At 34.3% G+C, this 19,480-nt stretch overlaps 1 protein-coding gene across 35 annotated transcripts in view; it reads left to right on the top strand.

Annotated features, from left to right (window-relative positions):
* ABI3BP (ABI family member 3 binding protein) overlaps positions 1-19,480 on the top strand; it is a 232,156-nt gene that overhangs the window by 40,242 nt on the left and 172,434 nt on the right. The gene's annotated exons all lie outside the window — the stretch shown is intronic.

The raw sequence follows: 19,480 nt of genomic DNA, 5'->3' as shown, positions 1-19,480 counted from the left end.
TTTCAAAATTTATCCAGGATTTTTATGTCTCTATTTTTTTCTCTCATATTCTCTCTTATCTTGATTCAAACTACTATCGTCTCTCACTTGGATTATTGCCACAACACCTGAATGAGTCTTCCTGCTTTGCCTTTCAGAATATTCTCAATATAATATTCAGAGTCATCCTGTTAAAATGCAAATCAAATCTTATAATTCCTCTGCTCGAAAACGTCCAGTAGCTTACCATCTCAGGGTTAATGTCCAAATCCTCTCTGTAAGGCCCTAGCAATCTAGCCCAGTTACCTCTGGCTTTACCTCTTGCTATTTCCCTCTTGTTTATCTCCTGTAAAAATTAAACCTAAGTGAAAAATAAAAGGAATGACAGATACATTTTACTTTTGTCCTGGGCTTGGTGGAAACGTGCCATTTCTGATAAAAATGAGAGCTTGTGTAGGCATTTCCATGTGTGCTTTTGTGTCTTGTGGATTTATGTGATAATTTACCTGACTTTAATTGCCTGACCATGGAACTGTTTGGACCTTTTGTTTTGTCTCACACCACTTATTTTTGAAGGGAGTGGTTAACATATTGTAAAGTACCTGTATTTGCTTACTATGGTCAGTTTATTACTCTGTCATTTATTGCATAATTTATATTTTAATTATAACAGTGAAGGACAGAGAAAAGGAATAAGAAATTAAAAAGGGTTCCTAGGGAATGGCCATTCTAAAAATAAATGTAAGGAGGATAGTTAGGGAGAGCATATAAGTGAAAAGAATTCTTAAATTGATTTCGTGACTAATGGTTAGCCAGTGAAATTCTATCCAAAGGGTAATTCCAAGATTTCATGATTCCCAGCTCTCTTCAGCCTTTTTAAAATTTTACCAAAACAAACAGAAGTGTTGCCTTTTTGGCCTGAAGTTAATGCTTCCTGTTTGTATTGCCGATTCCAAGTTTCGGTTTATTATGCCCCATTAGAAAATAACAGTAAGTGTTTCAAATACCACTGAACTATTTCTAAAAGGCAAATATTTCATGTATATCTCCAAATGCCATATTCAAGAGGAAAATATCCTGATGAAAACCAGAAATGCAGTGCCTAGTACTACTGCATTTGGGCTTTTGTTAGATAAACTCGTGTTTACAAGGGTAAGAGTTTTCAGTTCATCCTAAGAGTTAACCCGCAGTCTGGCTCCAGTGTATCTGTCTAGTGTCATTATGAGAGAGAGAACTAACACAATTACTTTCATGTCCTTTCTAACTCTGAGATTCCAAGTAAGTATGAACATAATCCTCTCATTTCAATCAAAGTGGCCTATGTGCTTTTTGTAACTAGGTGCAGGGTGTATAGTTCAACATCAGTTTCTGTTTCTACCTGAATTGCTCTTCCAAGCCCTGCTTTTCATTTGGCTTTTGTTTTCAAGACTCAGCTGAAGTTCTGATTTCCCCATGAACTCTTCCCTGAAGAGTAATTTCTATTCTTTCTAAATTCAATAAATGGCAAACCTAACTTAGTATGATAATAGCTTCTCCAACTGTTTGCTTTTCTCAAAGGCAAAATAGTTTTTTTTTTTTCCTTCTGAGAAGTGTTCCTAAAAGTACATTTCCCCATGCCTCAGAAAATTCATTTTCTTCCTTTGCAAATGTAACTCTCTGGATATAGTTAACGTTAACACTTAGACATCAGTATCCCTCATCACTAAGGTGCAAGGATTGGAAGTATCTTGCTCATTTTTGTATGTATACTATTTTATCTGTGAATGAAACATTATTTTGTAATAGTATTATTTTCTTTTCCATCTGTGGATAACCTTATTTTGACCTTTATGCTGTGAGCATTCAGTAGTCATCTAGTTTTGATGCTAGAGGTGGAAGGGGGAAAAGGTAACATAACAAAGCAGGATTGTATGATTATGAACCTGAAAATGTCAAGAAGGATAGATTGGAGAGGTGTTGAGTGTGGGGATTATAAAAATAGGTGAGAGGGATGGTTTTTTCAGGCTAAGTTTATGGGCGTTAAGCAGGACCAGAAGACCCATGATTCCGTCCCCCAAAAGGGAATGAGGCCATCCTACATGGGGGTTTGGGAAAGCTACATTTAAAGAGTGAAAAAAAAACAAAGATGACATCAAGAGGATGCAAGATAAGATTTCATAAGTTGGAAAAGAAAAGAGACAGAAAGAAAAAAAGAGCAAGTAAGCAGCTCAGGAGACCTAAGTGGGATTTAAGTCAAGGCTGAGATGGTTTTGTCTTTATAGCCAGGGTCTGCTATAAGGCCCTGTTTGTGGGCAGCTTGCTAAAAAAATTTTTTTTTAGATGAATTGAACTGGAAGAATAGCAGTTTTGACCAAAACTTAAGGGATTCATTTGTAGACCAGAGATAAAAATGCCTTCTCCCCTCAGAGACCAGAACACCAACAGGAAGAGCTGGGATTTTATTCAATAGTGTTCAAATGGACACTAGGAAAGAGGGTAAAATAGGAATTGCTGGGAAACTGATTTATTTATAACTCATTTCACGTGATTTAAATGATATCAAACCATAATATACATGTGGTTTGTCCTTACGAGACTCTTTAGTTATAATAAAATTAGTGGGCTCTGAAATGATCTACACTGAAGTGGGCAAGGTTAAATAGAAAAAGGAAAAGAGGGAACATCACTTTTTCCTTGAGTTTAGTTTTTCAGAAGAGAACCACTACTCCAAAGGCCCAGGATGATAATGAAGCAAAGTCATAGACATCTTTGCATTTGGATCTCTCTGTTTGATGTCAGTTTTATAGCAAGGTATGAAAGATGACTCTGCAGGATTGACTTGGGTGTCTAGACTGTTGTAGGAAATGGGAAGTAGGGAAGGCAGAAAAGTAAATTGGTTTCTGAGAAAGATTGTGATAGTTAGTTTTGGAGTCATTAATGGCAGTGTCAGTGGTAGTTCAAGAAGTCTGGAGGACTGAAGCTGAGTGAGTATTCAGAAATAGAAGCACAGATTTCAGAGTGAGCTAAGTTACTTAATAGCAGTTAAGTTATTATTGAAGATTTGAGTGTGAGGGAATTCTCTGAAGGAGCAAAAGACTGAACCATAATAAGTTGCCAAGTTATGAGGGCCAGAAGAAGAAAAGTAAACGAGAGAGATGGAGAAGTGTTTTTAGAAAAATGAGATCTAGGATACTATTGTGTCACAGAAAAAACCAAGGTGAGTGTGGGTGGGTGGGCACATGCACTCATGGGTGCATGTGTGAAAGCAGACTCATTAAGGTGCTAAATGCTATATAGAGAGAAATTACAGATAATGGGAACGTAAATGTCTGAAACATAGAATTTTTCAATCTGCACTAGATGTGTCCCAGACATTTCTACAATCATTAAAACCACCGAAATTGTTGTAATGTTAATGTGAGAAATTAGATTTTTTTAGCTGCTCTCACATAAATAGTAGTTATAGTAGGTAAATGTAAGAATTAGTCCACCATTCCTCATTAAAGAGGGCTGAAGTACATCTCTTCAACCTGAGTGGATGGAATTTAGTATGCTAAGCTTAGAGTTATGGCCTTGGCTCCTGTCCCAGCTCCATGAAACTGGATATCAGATTACCATGAATGACTAGTGTGAGATGCCTGGAATAAGTGGACACCACAAAAATTAAGTACGTGTATTATTTGATATTTAGATGCCTTAACTATAACTCTTCACTTAGAAGAAGAAAGATTTCCATGTGGGAATGATATGAAATGGCATCAGATGTTTATGATCTTATATTAACTTTAAATTACAGAGTGGATGGAAAGACTTTTGAACAATAAGAGATTTTTATAGTACGCACCTTACACAATATCTTGTAGAATAGATTATCACAGACAGAAACACCCAAACACTCATTTTTACTTTTCCTCAGTCTGAAATCCCTTCATGCTATTCTCTGGACAAGTCCCTCTTGACAGTCAAGATCCAGCTCAGATGTCACTTCTGTGACACCATTCCTGACCCACTTATTTCTAATTAGCTAGGATTCCTCTGAAGTACCTTAGCTGTGGCTTACTCTTCTGTGTAGAATTTATTGACTATATTAATTAATAACTCTCACAAGTCTAGATCTTCCAATATAATACATTTTTCTTTGAGGCAACTCATTTGCTTATCTCAGCATTAATTCCTATCAGGCACAATATTTCCCATTTAAGAAAAATATTGAACATATTCATTCATTGGGAAAATATTTATTGGATATCCTCACTGTGCCAGGGACAGTGTCCTCATGTAGCTTATGATCACATAGAAGCTATATCTATATTTATAGAATAAATATTTGATTGAAATTCAAAAAATTTAACAAATTCAAAGTACATCCAAATTGAACAGAACCCATGAATAAGGTCACATCAAGAACAACTATCGCTAGGGTGTACAGTTTAGAAACTGCTTTTCACAAACTATTTCACCTAATCCTTCCAGCAATGCTAAGAAGATAGCTATGTATGATTAATCCTAAGACATTGACTTAATTATCTTGTAACTTGGGACTTGATTTTCTGTCTTCCCACTATGTTGTCCTCCGTCCCCAAAGCATCACTCTTTATAAGACCAGGCAAAGAATCTCCAGACAAGGAAATATTAGCACCCCCATAGCCAAAAATGTTGGCAGTAATCTTACAAACAATATAATGAGTTTATCTAATTGCCATATGGATTCAATATGACAGATCTTGTGATGAAAACCTAGGCTCAAACCAATAATACAAACTTTGTAAGATCAAGTAGTCATCTCTAAAATAAACATGAAATTTCACCAAAATAAATTCAATTGTGAAATTATTGGGATGATTGCTAACTCACCGAGGTAATATGGGGTCAGTTTACTATTAAAGAAAGACCTCTTTGAATTAAAGAAAAGATAGAACAGTCATTAAAAATGAGGATCTAGAGGTATATTTATGCTAAAGAAAGTGCAGGTTATAAAATAGCACTTAGAATATAACCCTATTTTTGTAAGCTGTCATATATCATACCTAGGAAAAATATTTGGAAGGACATATGAAAAATCTTTACAGAAGACCTCTCTGCATATTAGGTAATGGGTAATTTTTAAAACATATTCCATCTCTTTTGCAACTCTTAAATTTTGTTATTAAAATAAATCTGCATTTGCATAATTTTATTTATTTAATTAAGTTTATTGGGGTAACATTGGTTAATACAATTATATAATTTTCAGGTGTACATTATCACTTGACATCTGTATATTCTATTGTGTGTTTACCACCCAAAGTCCAGTTTCCTTCAGCTACCATATATTTGATCCCCTTTATTCACTTCACCCTCCCTCTATCCCTCTGTATTTGACCCCTTTACCCCATCTACATCCCCCTCCTCCCCAACCCCACTAGTAACCACTAGTCTATAGTCCTCTGGTAACCACTAGTTTTTATTGGGGTGGAAAGGAAGATGAGTGTGATAGGAAAAGAACTAGAAAATGTGCTACCAGTCTGGGCTAAACAGTGCAATAAAGTCATAATTTGGGAAAGACAATTACAGTAAGTTGTAAGCAGTATAATTCTCAAGCTACTCTTGCAAATTGAGACAATTAGAGCCAATTGCTTTTTTTTCACTTAACTTTTGGCTAAAGAATGGAATTAATAATTGACATTTTTAAGAGAAGTAAGCATTTCCTTTATTACTTCACAAATAAAGCAATAACAATTTATTTTAATAGCACATGATGTTTGCAGGAGGGACCTGTATTGACTGAATTCCATTGAAACTAATCTATTTGTAAAATATATTTGCATGTGTTTATTAAAACACAGCATTTTTTCCTTACAAATCAAATTTTGCTCCGAGAATTTTACTTGAGTTGCATGTTGTTGAGGGCATGTGAGGCAAGATTTCTACCATGTGGGTATATTTTATAACTGTCTAAGATTTAAATTTTATATTCATTTTTCAGAAGTTTGTGTAAATGTGTATGTATACAGCTTAGTTGTGAAATAATTTAGATTTGCTTTTAACACAATGATAGTTCTATAACGTGGCCTACATGGGGTCCCTTCTGTCCTCTGAAGATTCACTGTGCACCCCTTGCCCTATTATATCCCATCCTCATTGACCTTCTTTAGAGTCTCTAAGTATACTAGTTTCTTCTCTCAGTGCCTCTGCTTATGCTATTCCAGCTGCCTGAGAATGCTGTTCCTGCCCTCTGTTTTCACCCCATATGCATACTAACACTTTGGCTAATTTCTACCCATCCTTAACATTTGTCTCCTTCTCAGGTCATAACAGTTGTAGTGCTGTGGAAGTCTGGATACCGCATAGTGGAACCTTGGATTTTTACTATAGTGTTCTCTTGTGTCTATTTCCTGCTGCCTTGTCATATATTTTTTATCTCTTTTCTCAGATTTATAATAGCTTCTGTTACCTAACAATTTACTATCTCAACTTCAACTTACTTTAGTTCTTTACTACATCTCCTGGCCTCTCTTCCCCTGTTTCTCTTACAACTGAAATTGATTCCTCTCACATTGGTGAATAGTATGACTAGTGGGAATTGAATTATTCACATTTTCAGTATCTAAGGGACAATCTCCTGTGACGAGTACTTGGAATACTCAAAGCACAATCTTCTTCCTTCATTTCCTAGTTTAGAATTTGGAGTGACGTAGGGGCAATTTGTCACAGCTCCTAAGTTCTAAATACAAGAAAAAGAGAAAAAAAACTTTGTCACATGAAAAAGAGTTATGAGGAAGACTTCCTTCTTATTTCTGCAATTTTAAGAAGATATTTTCCCCCTAACTCATCCAGTTAGATTTTGCTCATTTTTTGTAAATATTATAAAATCTCATTTTAAGTACCTAGTCTTAAGCTTGAATCATATCCACCATATAGGCTGAGAAATTTTAATGTCAGACCAGTAGGCAGTAATACCAACACATTTTGGCTTCCTTTTTCTAGAAAAATTTAAATGCTACATTAAATGCTACATTAATCACAACCATCAGAGAATTTAAGAATGAAATATATACATATGAGAAATGAGCACTATCAGAAATTTTAATATTTTATATTAATATTTTTATATTAATATATTTATAATAATATTGAAAAACGTCTTAGGCATTCAAAATGTTTGAATCTGTTTAAATTTTAATTTATTGAAAAAGAAACAATGACAAATATTATCAAAATAGCAACAAATCCCAAGTCAGTATAGATATTTATTTACATAGAAAAACCCAGCTAAGGCATTTGGTTTACAGAAACTAAGTTTACATCAAATGCCACTTTAATATTAGGTATAAGTTATAATAAAGTTAATCTCTCCAGAATTGGCTAATTCTCTGGTGAACAAATTTTAACAATTAGTATAGGTAAAATATTCTTAAAACTAAAATTACTGGAGACTGAGAAGACAACTTAGTGATTTATTCTGTATCAGAGTCATTGCTAAGAATGTCAGTGACCACTGCACTGTTTGACAAAAAGCTTATCTCTTGCATTCTTGATAAATTGAAGTTATTTACTTTAAAATATTGTAACAAGAAAAGTAGTCTTGTCTCATTAATGACTAAAGATAAAGATCTCAGATTTTAAAAGTATTAATTTCATTATGTAACTTATATTTAGTGGTAGTGATAAAACAATATAGCTCATATTCTGGATGATCACCATTTGGTGCTGTCTTCAAGCAAAAGCAATATTCATAATCTTAAATATTAGTATAAATATGGAAAAGTTTTGCAGTTTCTTAGAAAGATAAACACGAAGTTACCATATTACCCAGCTATTTTATACCTAGGTATTTACCCAAGAGAAATAAAAATATATGTCTATATAAAGACTTGTAGCATTACTCATAATAGCAGCATTTTTCATAATAAGCCAAATCCATAATAACCCAAATCCATCAGCTGAGAAAGTGGTTAAATGAAATATTCATAAAATGAAATGCTATCCAACAATCAAAAGAATGAATTAGTGATACAACATGAATGAATGAATCTTACAAACATTGTGCTAAGTGAAAGAAGCCAGACACAGGTTGTATGAGTTCATTTATATTAAATTACCAGAAAAGCAGAAAGCACAAGTTGTTGCCTGGAGCTAAGGATAGGAGCAGGGATTTACTAGAAATAGGTACGGGGAATATTTTAGAGTGATGAAAATGTTCTTCAACTGGATTGTGGTAGATATAGTAAAGTCTAGAACTTTGCTAAAAATTATTGAACTGTATACTTACACAATGGGTGAATTTTATGCTGTAAGATTATACCTCACAAAAGCTCTAAAAGATTATATTGTAGTCACACACATTCTTTCCAATGCCTACGAAAACAATTTCTCTTTTTCACATTTGAGGTGCAATTTGAGAGTCCTGTGAAAAATAGATTACCTAGAAGTTATTAGAATATTGTTTCTAGAAACAAATTCGTTTTCTGATTTATTTTCCTGCATTTTAATAGGAAGATAGTATCTTGTTTAGATAAGATGCTAGAGATCTTCTTAAATATAAGATTGAGAATGGATTTGGGATTCTCCAATTCATTCTAGAAGAGAAAAATGAGGCTTAGAGAGGACAAGTAACCTAGGTCAAACACAGTGAAAGGCAAAGTTGATACCAGAACTCCTTCTGTTTCTTCCGCAACGTATTAAAATGAGATGCCCCACTATGGGGTTGTTAGCAAATGGCCCTTCCTAGAGCCTCCTAGGGTGTCATGGCCCACTTTGTCTTTGTACCTGAGGCCACCTGGTCACACTCTCATGGTGGGTTAGTTATTTTTCAGCACTAGGTATTTATTAACTGAACAAATTACAAATAATGCATGAAGTTTCCAGATATTTAAACAGTGATGGCAGAAGAAACCATTTGTTTCAGCTCCATCTCATATTTTTATTTGTGAGACTTTGCAAAATAAATAAAAGCCAGATTTATTTAAGAAAGTTTTGTTACTATTTGACAGTGTTTTATAAGATGGCAAAATTTTCATTTTTATCAAGAATATTTCCAGTTTGCTCCCTGGAGCAATGTTTTCACAATGGAAATATTTAATTGTGTACGTGCAGGGTTTCTTATGGTGCTGTTAAATTGTGTGCATTTTCTGCCTTGTCTGATAAAGAGGAACATTGATTAAATTCAACTATTACTTGGTCAATGGAATTTACTGTGTATCCAAATTAGAGTTATTGAGAGAAGAAAATAAAACGGAGTATTGGTCCTTTTGAAAAATTGACCAAAGAAAGTAATATTAATCATAACAACATCTTTTCTGGTTTTTGATACCTGATCATTTCGAGACTGACAGGGTAAACATTTTTTTCCTTATGACACGTCTTTAAATTTATCTACTTTCTTCTTAGTGAACATCAGTCTTAAATAAGAAAGTCACTGTCACACTTTTTTTGTCAAAAGAGGCTCACTTGTGCCTTGCATTCCATTAGTTAGGAGTGAGAGGGAACAATATCAGAGAACTTGAGTATTGGTGACCATTACTTAGCCTTCCAGTGAAGATAAAACCATTATGTAGTTTTGTCTGCATTTACTATTAAACATTTAAGTCTTATAATTAAGTATTAATTATATATTGTAAGTAGGAATCTTTATAGTTTAGCTGTTTGCCTGGTAAATAGCATAATGTAAATAAATATCTGATATATATACATATGTAAAATTCTCCCTTGTCAGAGAAAATTTTATACAATATAATCAGCATTTAAAAAAATTAGTGAATCAGGAGAGGCTGACACTTTGTAAAGACGCTGGAAGATGTAAAAATGTTGGTAATGATTATCTGAATACTAAATGAAAATAACAAAAATTGATTCATGCGATAAAAGTGATAAATATCTAAAACATTATGTTGAGTGCAATAAGCTTTACATAAAAGAATATGTATTGCAGGATTCTATTTGAAATCTAGAATTTGCAAAACTAATTTATGGTAGTAAGAATCAGAACATAGTTGTTTCCGAGAGGGTGGGGTGGGAATGGACTGAGAAGGAGCATAGGAAACTTTCTAGGTTGATGGTAATTTTAAGTCTTGATAGGGGTTTGAGTTACATAGATATATAGAATTTGCAAAAAAAATAGCAATGTATAGTTAAGATTTATGTATTATATGTAAATTTTATCTCAAAAGAAAAACATTTAACTGTAGTTAATTGTATGCATGCTGAAATGTTTAGGAGTAAATAATACTGAAGTGCAACTTTTAAATTTATTAAAATATAAGATGAATTGGTGGATGGATAGAGCAATAGAGAGATAAATATGTAATAGAACAAGTATAAGAAGATATTAATCATTGACTTGGTGGTGTCTGTTGATGTGCACTGCACAATTCTTTCAGCTCTTTTGTATATTAGAATATTTTTACAATAAAATTTAACTCATCTTATAAGTCTCTAAAAAGATTGGCTAGATTTAAAGACATATACTGGTGCTAGAAGTAAGAGAAATTTTCCAAATATTTAAAACTATTTTACCTTATGTTTCTTTAGAAATTATAATTCTAGAAAACCTAATTCACAGAGTTCACAGACCAAAATATGTATAAAGTTTTCATGATAACAAATCTAACAAAATTGTGAGTGAGATCCTTTTTTCCATGTATTGTATTGCATATCTGTAAATCTCTTTACTTTATTAGTTTCAAGTATATAGTACTTTGGTTAAACATATATATATATATATAGTTTATAAAACGATCCCCTTAATCGCTCTTTCTCTCCTCCGTAAATCTCTTTTGAAAGACATGGAGCCCATTCATTCTATTTTTGATGTACTCTCAAGTTTGAGAATAATGGTTCTCAAACTTGAGTATGCATCAGAATTACACAGACAGCTTGTTAAAATACAGATTGCTGCCCCTTTCCCAGAATTTCTGACTCATGAAGTCTTCAGTGGGATCTGTGAATTTGTATGTACAACAAGTTTCCAGATGATGTTGATGATCTAATAGAGAGATCACTCTTTAAGAACTCTGGCGTGGACCTGATCCCACCTTCCATTAGGAGCACCAACTACCATCACTCCTTCCTTTAAATAGCAAGAGAATGTAAGCAAATCAATTCCAGGATTTTCATGAAAATCAAGCAGAGAACAAAAAGAAGAGAGATGAGTTTTGTTAAATCTCTTGTCCTATTCAAGTTCTTCTTTTCCTTTTGCATCTATTAAAAAATAGTAATTACTAAGAATTTATCAGTTGTCTAAAACAATATAGAAAATAAACTTTGAGATCTCCTTCCCTATCTGCATTTGGCATATCCTTATAGAATAAAAACTATTTTTGTGGCTAGTTTAACAAGACTAAAGGGACACTTCTTTGCACATCCTTTCTTTCCACCTTTTCCCTCAGATTTAGCCCCTCTGCTGTAGCCACGTTGTACTAATTGCACTGATCTTGCTGCACTGAAATAGTTGACTTGCTCATCTACCTAATTTACTGCTAGAATGCACAAACTTTGTGATCAGGCAGGTCATATTTGACTTGATATCAGTAATGTCTAGTACCTAGTAGCAAATAAATGAATAAAATGAAAAGCATATGAATAAAAATACATATTCCTCAAATTCCCCCAAAGCAAAAATAGATTTTATTTAGATTTTGTTGTTGTTTGAAGTTAACCATGTCAATGTCTCCCTTCCTGCATAGTCATATGGTTGCCTCTACCCTGCACTCCCCGCCCCATTCCCCCCAAAAAAGCCCAGAATGCTCCAGCCTTTAAAAAATAATTTAGGGAGAGTTAGATCAAGGGAGTGAGTGCAAATGACAGTTGTGTATGTCTCAGGATGAGATTTCTTCTTAAGAAAGGTATTCTCTGAAAAGTAATTTTTCTGCTTGGCTGTTGGTCGGGTCACAAAGTAGGTAACAAAGTTATTGCTTCTGCCAAGTGGAACTGAAATGTCAACATTGGCAGGTTTAATCTGTCTCATTCAGTCAGCCAAAGTCACCAGATGGTCAAGTATTGGCCTGAGGAATCAGGACACTGGGAATTCTGACCAAGGTGGACACCATGGTGGTTTTAGCTGAAATAGAACTCACTTATTCAAATAGTTGGGCAAACAGATGTAAAGTGCCATTAGGAAGCACACATTAACTCGCTCAGATTTTGGCAAAAGAGCATTTCTTTTTAAATTCAATGGCAAACATCCTCTGGGTATTTGGTGACTCTAAGGTCCTAATGTAGTTAACATGTTGACTCCTGGGGGTTATGGCCCTACAGGAATTATTCAAATGTGGCTTTATGAGGGGAGCTCTCTAAGAGAGCTGGGACTTTTTATTTTATTTCTTAAACTCTTAAGTACATGTTGCATGTGGAACATATCCTCCAACTGGAGACTCACCACAGGGCACTGGAGAGGGAACATGCTGTTCCGCTCATGCTGGAATAGAGATCATGGTACGCTGTAGTCTGAACTTCTTGCTAACACTGATCACTTACATGTAAAATTATGTTCTGATCCCCATTCCCTGTTCCTGGAAACTGTTCATGTGGCTCATGGGACTTTTACCACAAACTTTTTTTCCTGTACTTTAAAAAAAAATGTCATATTTCTTTAGATTTATAAAAATCTTGCTTCATATATATCTAAGTGATCTTAATCAAGATTTCTTATGTTTTCTGGTGTGTATTTTAAAAACAAGTAGGGATGTCCTCTGTTCACCTCTAAAGCTATGTGCTCTTAATTCACCATTTCCTGAATGCCTAGAATCTTTTCCTCTATTCTTATTTAGATCCTTGATTCATCAACTCAGTTGCATATATTTGGTGAAATAATTGCATTTGTAAATTAGGGAGCAAAATGTCCAAGTTTTGTAGCAAATTTCTATCTTCCTTATATCAGGCCTCCCACCACCCATATCCATCATTACCAGTGACAGCAGAATCAGAAGGCAGGGATGACAAACCAAAGTCATGTAGTAAGAAGGGCAGAGTAGGCAGAAGCATCTTGAGGACTATGGGAAGAGGTTAGAGAGTTTCAGGTTGACTACTCTTATCAAATCACCTACTTTTGTTAGTAGCAATTATTTTTGCATGGTGTCTATGATTGTGGCTGCTGTATAGAGCCATAAGTTAAAGATGACTTGAATGGTGCCATTTAGAATTTCGCACTGTACAACTTAAACAACTGTTAGTAGCATCCCCGTTTCTGTAAAATGTGTTGTAGAGCTGCTCCATGTTTACTGCACACTAGTTCTTTGCAAGTTCTCAGAAATTCTGTATCAGGCCTTTGGTTAAACTCCATTCCCTAATAGTTAGGAAGAGAGCGATAGTGAATCTATGGGATTTCCAGAAATAATTCCAGCCTGGAGATCCAGAGAGCCAGGATGCCACGAGCTATATGGAGTTGATAGTTGGAATATAAGAACATGAAATTTAAAAATGATACGTCTAATAATTATTCTGAGTGTTTTTAATTATAATTCTGCATACACAAACCATGACCACTACCACCACCAGAGCAATTTAATTCCTTCTGCCTATTATTTTTGGCATGCCATTATGTCAGCTGCAGAATGGGTTATTTCTTTCCTCATCTTCATAACCACTTTGCACAGACTTTTTCCAATGAAAGATTTGTTCAAGTGTCTTGGCATTATAGCACTGGTGGAAGTCATTTTTAATGCCTAATATTATATAATTAATAGCTACATTTAACTTCTGTTTTCTTTAAAATATGTAACTGATGTTGCATGCTTTTTCTGCAATGGAAACTTCCACTTGTATCACTGGCTTTCAAGTTGTTATTGGTATGAGAATGTGATGCTATAGAGTGCAGACTAAGCATTTCTATTTAAGGATCAGGAACAACTGAAGATACTTGTCTAATTGCCTTCGGCCACTTCCTTCACCCTGTGGCTGTCACAGGAAAATTACTGAAACTCCATATGGTTTTCTTTTTCCTTCCTTGGATCATGGTACCAGGACAGGGAGAGTCATTGAGCACCAAGCATATTACATGATCCCTTTTTGATTTTCTAAGTGTAAAGTGAATGTTAAATTATTGCCAAGTCCAAGGTTAAAATGTGGTTTGTATAACAGCATAGATTTTATTTAATTGAACTGTAATGCTATCAACTGATTTTTTTGGAAGCCTTTGAATATGTTGTCAAATAGTAACCACTACTTAATACTTAAACGTGAGCTGTGATGTCTTGATAGCTTTTTAATAAGCTGCTGTGACCATAAAGGCATTGGAATGTTTTCTGCTAGTAACCCACTGTCTAAGAACATGGAATACTCAGAATTGTAAGTTCTTGGTGCATAATAATAATGCCTAAAAAGACTTGCTGATTTTATATATGTACCATTTGTTGAATGGTGAATAATAATGTTAGGCACTATTAAAACTACTTTCACCAGTGTTATAATGCCAAGGTGCTTACATGACCTTACATCAGATGGATTGTGTATAAGGTGGTTACAGAGACGAAGAAGGTTATTGACCATGATGGCATGCCAGACAGAGATTCAACCATAATTTGTTCTGTTTTATTGCTGAGTCGTATTCCATTGTATGGATAAGCCATAATTTGTTTATTCATTCAACGGTTGAAGGACATTTGGGTTGTTTTGAGTTTGGTGCTACTTTGAATAGCTGCATACAAGTTTTTACACAGACTTATGTTTTCATTTCTCCTGGATAAACACACCTTGACATAAAATCAATGGTTATTTGGTGACCGCCCAACAGTTTCCACAAGTTATACCATTTAACGTTCACACTGAAAATGAATGAGAACCACAGTTGTTCAAATCCTGCCTAACACTTGACAGTCTTTTTAATTTTATCCATTCTTATGTGTATGATATCTCATTATGGTTTTAATTTGCATTTCCCTAAAGGCTAATGATGTTTGACAATGTAAACTATGACCAGGTCCCTATTTTTATAAATACAGTGTTATGGTAACACAGACTCATTCATTTGTTTACACAATGTCTGTAGCTACTTTTGTGCTATAACGGCAGAGTTGAGTAGTTGTGGTAGAGAATATTTGGCCTGCAAAGCCTAAATTATTTTCTATTTGACCCCTTACAGAAAACATGACGACCCTGATGTTTGAGCATCTCTTCATGTGCTTGTTGGCTATCATATATCTCTTTTAGTGATGAATTTATTTGAATTCTTTGCCCCCCTTTTTTAAATGTTTTGCCTTCTTATTGGGTAGAAAGAATTCTTTTAAATATTCTGGATACAATTCCTTTAACTGATATGTATTAAGCATATTTTCTCCCAATCCATAGATTGGCTTTTATTTTTCAAGTTAGTTTTTTTTTAAAGTTCAAAACTTTTAAAATTTGATCAATTTATCAGTTTTTAAAATGTATGCTTCATATGTTGTATCTGAACTGGCAAGAATTTAATAATTTCGATATCTAAGAAAATATGATTTTGTATAACCCAATAAGTGACTGAATAAATATAGAGGTTGGCAGTATAAATAAAATGTGTGCAAAAAAGGATAAACATACTGTGGGTAAGAATCAGGTTTATTCTTTTAATCCTGAAATGATTGAGTTATTATTTTATTGACATCAATATTATTAGCTTTTCTTTTATATAATATCTTATGGAAATTAATGCCAATATGGTTTATTTCAAAACCTGCTATTTAAAATATTTCTAATTTCTTCACTAATGTTTCACAAAATGGAAAGCATGTAAGTTAATTATTGCTGCTATAGTAATACATATTTTTCACTTTTAGAAGACAGCTTTAGTATTTTGGAGTTTTTCTTCTGAAGTGATTTTATCAACTTGACCAACTTCATATAAACAATTTAGACTAAATTTTGAAATATTTTGAAAAGTATAATTTTTGGAGAAATTAGACATGAAAGTATTCTTCCTACTGAATGGATTATAATAGTAACTCCTTTCTCATAAATCCAAGACTGGATGTTCATGGTAGGTTAGCTGGTTTAACTAAGTGCCACGTGTTTGTGCTACTTGTCTTTGCAGAGTTTTATAGAAACTGACAACAGGAACTCAGAATTCTGGGGTGATTATTAAATATTCGCTGAACACCTGTACCTACAGGAACAGCAACCTGTCTCCTCAGATTGACCTAGAGTATCCTATGAACTTATAGTGCCTACCTTTTGTCTGATTTTTTAGTCTCACTACCTTATTCGTTGTTTTTAGTGCCACAAGGCATGTATTTACTTTCAAAAATTAAAAGGAAATTCTAATTTTGTTTTGAAAGACATTTTTTTATTACAGAATTTCACAACACCCTTTGGAATATTTAGAGATACCCTAGAGTGTTGCAAACAGAGGACTAGAATTACTGTTATAGAGCCAAGATTCCACTTTGCCAATATGCAACGTTTTTCCTCAGCTATACAAGTGTTGCTTCCTTGAAATGTTTACATTCTTTATTTTCTCTTACTCTTGATTGGTATATGCTTTGTTTCTCAGGTAAGGGTACAATAAATGTTCTTCAGTACTCTTATGTGTCTACTCCTGGGGTTTTCTGGGCAACATATATGCCATTTTACTTATAACTGTTTTTCTAGTTTGCTTGTATCATGTTATATTTCCCTATAATTTCTAGGTCATTCACCAGAGGCCTTCACAGTAACTGTCAAATGATAACTGTCATTGCATGACTAGTGTTCCAAACCATTAATCCAGAATTACTCGGAGTGAAAAGAAATTTATCAAAGATTAAAAATTATTATAAGATTCACAGATTCACCCTAAAATATTGGGGAAATTGTCCAATGGGATAAAGTTTAAATACTCATTTGAAGGAACACTTTACAAACTTATTCAGACTGAAAGGGTAAAAATTGCTTAAGATTCTTGCTGAGCACTGAAGGGATTAATGGAGTAATAACTGGGAGAACAAAAGGGTAGAGAGAAACAAACCAGAGATGGAGGGAACCATACTGGGTAGCAATGTGAGCACAGGTGTAGGGCCAGGGCCTAGTATGTACCGCAGAATATGAGAAGATTATACTGTTCAAAAACAAATAACATGTTGAGAAGCAATATGACAATAAGTAATATGTGGCAAGATAATGAAGGGATTTGAGTGCCGCCTCCAAATAAGGAACTGGAACGATAGTCTCAAAATATTAAGTTTATGATTCTATTTTGAGGGAATACTTGTCTGTGTGTTTCACTTTTTCGAGGCTTTTTAAAATTTAGCACTAGAAAGTAGCATGAATTGGAATTTTGGATTAAGGAGGGCAGTTAACTGCCAATTCATTTGAAAAGTCACATGATGTTGATGTATTTGTTGACATAGGTTATTAGTAAAAGGGAGAAAGACTGGAGTCATAAAAATTCCTGTGCAGAGGAAGTGAGAACACTTCCACTTCTATCAGTCAGTGCTTCTGTTTACAGCCTGTGTTTTTCTCACTTGGTGTAGCCATCCTTTCCACTTTCCAAGGGGATAGATAATGTGGTACATCAGGACAAAATCTATGAGCAAAGTCTAATGTGATGATTCTGTGACTCTCAGCTCTTAGTCAAACATACATGCAGCCTAAGTACACTGATTCCTTAATTTCTTCTTCCCAACAAGGTGTTGAAAACAGGCCAGCTATGTTTTGATTTATTGTGAGATCTGATAACCTTCTAAGGTAGCAGAATATGTATGTGCTTGACTTATATTTGTTCTATTCTGTTGAACAGGATGAAGTAACTCTAGGGTTAACATAACTAGGAAGGGAAAAAATTGGCCTGGACAAAATCTATTATATCTGAAGTATAAACCACCTCATCAAAATCTAATGAAGTTAGGACAAAACATCAGCAGTTAACATCAACTTGAATATTATGTCTGGGGATTGGCCTCTCCTAACTCTATTGGCTAATGATGAAGTTCTCAATAAAAACGATTGAAAAAGTCCAACCTAGTGAGAACCTGATATCCAGTTTTGACCCTGTACTTAACTTGCACAGTGACAGAGATGAGGCTGCCCTCAATTTAGCTGTTTGTGCTATGAGAGAATTGGACTAGATTAGCTGCACTAGATAAATCTTCCTCAGACTTTGGATAAGCCACCTAATATTTTAAAACTTTGAGTTTCAACTTTGCCACAAGTATAGGAATAGCTATCTGAGAATCAAGAAGTTCACAGAAATTACACCAAATTCTTGGGAAGTACAAAGTATATCTAGAAACAGTAGTACTGGATGCTGAGGTAACAATGGTTCCCACAAGCTGGTATTCAAGAAAGGGTTATTTTTATTTTTTCAATGGCTTAATGGAATCCTGTTATGTGGCTATATTGAGGAGGTCCAGGCTTATTTTGGCTGGAATAATATGAATTTAGTATATGACTGGAAAACCCATGGTGTTCAGAGGTACTGACTGGTATATATACAATATGACTTTGATTAATGAGAAATAGCATGTGAATTATTAAATTTGTAAATGCAATCTTCTCAATAGGTAAAATACTTTTTAAAAAAATGTGAAATCCATGTGGAATAAAGAAAGAAAATAATTGAAGTTCACAATCTCTTATCTAAAACACTTGGAGCCAGACAGTAACTGTTGAATGATAACTATCATTGCATGACTAGTGTTCCAAACCATTAAATGTTTTAGAAATCAAGAAATCTTTGGATTTGAGATGTTTTAGAAATCAAGAAATCTTTGGATTTTAAAGTGTACTAGGATACCTACCTAGACCATATTTATTAAGTAATCTCTTCAGTGGTATCTTGACCAGCACTCCTTAAACACATCACTATTTCTACAGTTAAACATGTAAATAGTCACACTGAGTATTCAGTGAGATTATAAAAGACTAAGTGGCCTAATTATGGTTAAGATCCTGTTTTGTTACTAAATTAGTTTGACATAAACTTACAAAAATTTTAAAAACCATTTTGGACTTCTAATTTGTGGTTGAAGGGTTATGAATGGACCTAATCAAGTAACCAATTATTGAGTAATTACTATGTGCCAGCTTTGAGGTAGTACTATTTGCACTAATCTTTGTGAACATCCTGTCAAAGTAGACATTGTTGTCCATTATCCATAATTTACAAATCAGGAAATGAAGTCTCAAGCCTGTTCAGTGAGTAGCCAGAGGCCCTACTCTTAAGTATGTGGCAGAGCTGGCGTTTGAACTCGGTTCCTCTGGCCTCAGAGATAAAGAACAGTGTTGTTTCCTCACTACTTGGTCAAGGCCTCTGGTTATTGTACTTATCTGCCCCTGTTGCCAGCACAGTTTAAAAAGAAAAACAGGCCTAAGAAATTTAAATTTTTTCCCTCACCCTCTATAGTCTCTGTAAAAAAAAAATCATCCAATGATCATTTAGAAACTAAAGACATCCAGGTGGATCTGTATCCCATTTCTGAGCATCCTGAGCATTCAACATACTGTTGGGTATCTCCATGTAACTGTCTCACTGACCCAGTGAGCTTCAAATAGAACAAATTACCTTTCTCCTCAACTCTTCTCCTCTTTCAGACTTCCCTATTCTGCCATCTCAGTTACCCTTAAGCTGAAACCCTCTCACTTTCATCCCTTTCCAACT

This window comes from Pteropus medius, unplaced genomic scaffold (genome assembly GCF_902729225.1).
Source record: "Pteropus medius unplaced genomic scaffold, Ma_sr-lr_union100, whole genome shotgun sequence".
NCBI classification, from domain to species: domain Eukaryota; kingdom Metazoa; phylum Chordata; class Mammalia; order Chiroptera; family Pteropodidae; genus Pteropus; species Pteropus medius.
Note: the sequence above shows the minus strand (reverse complement) of the source record. Positions and strands in the feature narration are given on the sequence as shown.